The sequence below is a fragment of the Balaenoptera acutorostrata genome, chromosome 2 (assembly GCF_949987535.1).
Source record: "Balaenoptera acutorostrata chromosome 2, mBalAcu1.1, whole genome shotgun sequence".
Lineage (NCBI taxonomy): Eukaryota > Metazoa > Chordata > Mammalia > Artiodactyla > Balaenopteridae > Balaenoptera > Balaenoptera acutorostrata.
In genome coordinates, this window is record NC_080065.1 from 170,240,999 (window position 1) to 170,247,112 (window position 6,114).

Below are 6,114 nucleotides of genomic sequence, written 5' to 3' on the forward strand. Positions count from 1 at the left end.
CTCCCAGATATTAGTCTGTGCCAACCAGTGGAGAAAAGGCATTCTCCATTACTACCACGGCAAATGCTCCTGTACTTGCCTTGGCCAGTCCCTATCTTTTGCAGGCGCCACTCCCCTTCACCTGCTGGTGGACGCTTTGGTCAGCTGACAATGCAGATATTTTCAAACTTTAAGGTGAATAAAAATCACCTGGAGGGCCTGTTATAACAGAGATCACTGAGCCCCACCAGAGTTGCTGATTCCATAGGGCTGGGACCGGGCCCTAAAACTTGAATATCTAACACATTATCAGGGGACGCTGGTAAAGCTGGTCAGGTAAAGTCTGGTAAAGCCGGTCAGGAAAAAGAAACCCGACGTGTCAGATCATGAAGTACGGAAGGGCAAGCCCGCCGGCAGTCCAGGCCCGGGGGGACCGGGGTCCCCAGCCCTACAGAGCCAACGGCAGCCCGGCTCGGGCGCCCCTCGGAAGCACGGGGTCCCCGCGGCCGAGTCTGCGCCCCCAGCCGGTCCCGGCTCCCCTCTGCCCACTCTGCGCGCGGGGGCTGGAACGGCCGCGGAGAACCACGGGGGGGCGGGAAGGGGGGCTCCAAAGAGGGTCTGGCGACTCGAGTCGCTCCGTTTCTCGGTGGGCTCAGCGCACGCCGTGGGGGAAGAGGGGCGGGGGTCCGGGAAGAGGGGACGGGCGGCACTCACGTAGACCGGCAGCGGCCACGGGTAGACGGCGGGCTCGGCCCCCACGGGCGACTCCAGCCTCAGCTTCTCTCCCATGTCTTCGCGCGCGGCCCCCCCACCAGGCTAGTCTGGCGGTTAGGGGAGGGGCGGGGCGCCGCCGGCGGGGGCGGGACAGGCGGGCGGGCCGGCGGGAGGCTGAGGGGAGGAGGCCTGGCCTGGGCCTCAGCCGGCGCCGCCGCCGCCGCCGCCGCCGCCGCCGCCGCCGCCGCCGCCGCGCTCCCGTCCGGCCCCCGGCTCCCTCTTTGTGGTCACCGGCCCGGGGCCTCCAGCGCTGCTGCCAACTCCGGCCGGTGTGAGGCGAGCACAACGAGCCGGGGCCGAGCTGAACCACTCACTCGTGGCGCTCCCGCCCGCCCCGTGGACACGCCCCCTCTCACGCACGCACGCACGCACGTCTTCGGCTGCCCCCGGCCACCCCCACCGGCCCGAAGTGGGGACCCGGGGAGACACCTCGGGGCCTGGGGTGGCGGGTTCGACTCCCGCCCTTGACGTACCGTGACACGCCCCCCCCCCCCCCCAATAATAAGACTATAATTCCTCATTAAGTATGACAGCCGGAATCCTGGCTTCTGTTCACAAAAATGCCGTGTATTTAGCCTATGCTAGGCACCAGACCCTGGACGCTCAGTACTGGCAAAAAAGGAAATGCCCTGCCCTCATGGCGCTGCCATTTTAATTGGAATAGTAGTGACAATGGTCAAGGGAGAAAATAAAGTGTCATCATCGCCACGGGGATGGTTAATCTCATGTGCGCACTGCGTGGGGCCCCGGCAGCCACAAACATTATTCCAGATGTGGCCAGGAAGGTATTTTTCAGAAGAGATGAACACTGAAATTGGTCCACTTTGAGTAAAGGAGATTGTCAATGCCGCGGCGTGGGTGGGCCTCGTCCATCAGTTGAAGGACTGGAGAGAAAAATGAGGTTCCGTAGAAAGAGGGAACTGTTCCTCCAATGGCCTTGGGACATCAGCTCTTGCCTGTGTCTCCAGCCCAGAGTCCTGCCCTGACTTGCCTGCCTCACGGTCACATGAGTCAACTCCTTAAAACAAAACTATATATGTAAAAATACTGAATATATACAAGCCTATTAATTTGTATATGTGTGTATACATATTATATATATGTATACACATATGTTTATATGTGCGTGCGTTTGTAGTATATGTGTAAGTACTATATACAGTATACATACAAGCCTATATATTTGTGTGTATATATTGTATACATGAATGTCTGTGTATATATATAGAATACATATTATAAATGTGAACATGCTGTAAATATACACACACCCATATATTAATATATGGGCGTGTGTATATATACAGTATATGTACACTGTATGTATGTATGTATACAGTGTATATTTATATATAGGTGTGTATATATGTTGTATACCTGTATGTGTATATGTTTCTAGGTATTATATGTATATCTGTATATACTATTATATACACACTTGCGTATGTATTTATATGTGTATGTACATGCGCATATTTACATATAGGTGTGTATGTGTGTGTATACATTGTATATATGTATGTGTCTATATCTTATATATATGATATATGTATGTATATATACGATGAATTTATATATCCAGTACATATATATTTTTATGCTATGTGCTTTTATATGTAGGTGTATATGTGTGTCTATATGTATATATACGTGTATGTATTGCCTATATTATATGTGTATGTATGTATACTGTCTATATACACACCTAAATATCTTTGTATGTGTGTATATATGTATGATATATATGTACCTAGGTGTGTATATTGCATGTGTTATACGTATATGTACATACTGTATATATACAAACTATGCATTTTATATGTGTGTATATATGTATGTGTGTATTGTATATACTATATGTGTCTATGTGTGTATGCATACGGCATATATACACAGCTGTCTATTTTTGTATGCGTGTACATATGTACGTGTGTCTGTATATACACACACACACCCTATGGATTCTGTTTGTCTGGAGAACCCTCACTGATACGGACACTTATGACAATTGAGTAGCTGCTCTTTGCCAGCCAGGGAGCCAAAGGCTTGTCCTTTCGGTGTCTGCCTTAAGTGTCCCAAGTCCCGGGAGGGAAGGGGATGCGGCTCCTACCAGCTGAGGTGCCTCAGGGTCAGAGAGGCGCACAGGGCGGGGGGCTGGAGCCTGGTGGAGCCCAGGTGGAGTTCTAGCAGCAGTACAGCCTAGCAGTTCCACTTCCCCGGGTGCTTCTCACAAAGACGCCGAGGGAGCGACGGGATCTGAAGGAGGGGATGAGGAAGCTTCCGTGGGTCCGCAAGCCCAGACCAAGGCTGACTCGTCAAGGGTGTTAGAGGTCAGGACTGTGGTTACCCTGGGGGTGGGCTTACACAGAGCCATTCACATTCTGAAAAAGTATCCATTCTGCTCTTGTTTGTATGTTTACCCCCCTCCCCCAAATCTTTTAAAAACAGACTCTCTTGGTTGCTGGGAACACACACGGGGAAGTTGTGTGTGAGGGGGTGTGATCCAGGGGACAGGGAGGAGAAGCCCCCCACTCGTAGGGCAGGAGTGGCTCAGCTTTGTGAGCTGAGGATGGCCCACGAGGTCCCAGAGAGAAGGGTCCCCGCTCCGTCCCTGCTCTGTGCACCCCATTCCCAGCCTGAGAAGCCCAGAGCCACCCCCCCCCACCCCAACACACACACACCAGGGAGGAGAGCCAGTCACCCTGGCTCCCAGGCTCCGGCTCCAAGGCTCCCGGCACTAGGAGCTATTTTCAGCTTTCATGCCCTAGGACACGGCCAGAGCTGTAGTCTCCGGAAACTCTCTGTCTCTCGCCTGCCCTCCCTCCCTCCCTCCCTCCCTCCTCTGCTTCTTCCCCTCCCGCTCCATCTGTCCTCCCCTCCACCCTGCATTTCTACACAGGATGGCTCACAGACAGCTGCTCCCCGCGCCCACCTGCCACCATTCGATGGATGTCAAAGCAAGCCCTGGGGACTTCCCTGGAGGTCCAGTGATTAAGACTCCGAGCTTCCACTGCTGGGGGCGCGAGTTCGATCCCTGGTCAGGGAAATAAGATCCCACATGCCGCACGGCACGGCCAAAAAAAATAAATGAATAAAAAATAAACTTATAGTGATGAAACAGCCCTAGTGGTGCAAGGATGGGACGTATAGCTCTATGGTATAGAATAAAGGTCCAGAAACAGATATATGAGAACTTGCTATGACAGAAAGTGGGGAAATTAAGGAGTTTTCAATAAATGGCATGAGGACAATTGCATATCCATGTGGGAAAAAGTAAATTAGAAAAAAAAAAAGCAAGCCCTGGTCAGGTGTGACCTTGGGCCCAGGGCCATTGGCACACGTTGTCATGTGGGACGTTCTTCCTTCGACTCCTCCCTCCCTCCTGTGTCACTGTCACTTCCTCCAGAACCTTCCTGGACTCCCCTACACAAGCCCGGGTGTGCCCTCACCCGCCCTGGATCGCCAGAATTCCAATCCCGGCCCACCCTTCCCCGCCAGGTAAAGAACTGTGCATGGTCGATAAGACCGTAGAGGTCATTGGCCATTGCTACTGCAGCTGGAATTGTTACTGTGTTTAGATAGGGTGACCAACACCCGCCCCCAGTTTGCCCAGGACCGCTCAGGTTTGAGCGCTGGAACTCTGGGGAAACCCTCAGTCGCGGGGAACCCCAGAAGGCTGGTCAGCCTATTTAGGACGGATCTTTCACTTGATCTCCCAACCCCCGAGAGCTAGAAAGGGCATCTCCCCCCTCCTTCCATTGTAACCTTCATTCATTCATCCACTCATCCCTTTATTCAACTCCTTTATTCAGAAAGTATTTAGGAAGCATCTACTGCACAGCAGACACTCTTCTAGGTGCTGGGGACATAACCGCATCCCTGTCCTCAAAGAGCTCACGTTCTAGCGAGGGCAGCAAACAGTAAACTGAGAAGGTGTGATTTATTACATGGGGATGATGTCTCGGAGACCACTGCAGGGCAGGGGAGGTGGGAGAGGAAAGGGGCAGTTCTAAATGCAGGCGCTGACGGGATTGGGGCAGACCTTGCCCTGGGCCAGGCTGGTTGCTTCCACACAACTGTCCTCGCCCAGGGCCATCCTGCCCCCGCCTGACCCAGTTCTTCCGTGATGTGTGGGGAAAATCTGTGGTTGTCACAACTCGGGGGGAGGGGCCCCTGGAATCAAATGGGTGCGGCTAGGGATGCTGCTGAACCCCACACAGTGCCCAGGAGGGGCCCTCAGCAGAGGGTGACCCGCCCCGAATAGCCCCAGTGCCGCGGGGGAGGCCCTGCACTAATATGATTCAGACCCGCTGGTGCCCCCAGCTTCCTGCACAGGCAGGGGCTCTAACTGGGTCACCTCTGTATCCCGAGGTGACCTAGTGTGGGGCAGCCAGGAGGGCTGAGATGAGTATCGGGGGTGAAATGACAAATCTCTGTGCCCACTCTCCCCGCCGCACCCCAGGGGCGATGGCCTCTATCTCCTCCCTGTGCAGGTAGCTTTTCCCTGAGCCATTTCTTCTTGTCAAGGTCCCTGTCGCAGGTTGGGTTCCCCAAAGATGACGTTGAGAGCAAGGATTGGAGTGCAGGTGGTTGATGTGAGACGTGCAGGAACAGATTCAGCTGCCATAGGGTCCCGCAATTCCACTCCTGGGCATAGATCCGGAGAAATCTCTAATTCAAAACTATACATACACCCCTGGGATTTCCCTGGTGGTCCAGTGGTTAAGACTCCGTGCTTCCAGTGCAGGGGGCATGGGTTCCATCTCTGCTCAGGGAACTAAGATCTCACATGCCGTGTGACAATAAAAGAAGAAAGAAAGAAAAAAGAAAGAGAGAAACAGAGAAACAGAGAAACAGAGAAAGAGAGAGAGACAAAGAAAGAAAGAAAGAGAGAGAAAGAAAGGAAGAAAGAAGAAAGAAAGAAAGAAAAGATACATGCACCCCAATGTTCATTGCAGCACTATTTACAATAGCCAAGACATGGAAGCTACCTAAATGTCCACTGATGGATGAATGGATAAAGAAGATGTGGTACATATATACAGTGGAATATTATTCAGCCATAAAAAGAATGAAATAATGCTATTTGCAGCAACGTGGATGGACCTAGAGATTATCATACTAAGTGAAGTAAGTCAGAAGAGAAAGACAAATATCATATGATCTCACTTATATGTGAAATCTAAAATACGACACAAACGAACTCGTCTAGGAAACAAAAACAGACTCACAGACATAGAGAACAGACTTGTGGTTGCCAAGGGGGAGAAACAGTGAGGGAGGGTTGGATTGGGAGTTTGGGGTTAGCAGATGCAAACTATTAAATATAGGATGGATAAACTACAACGTCCTACTGTCTAG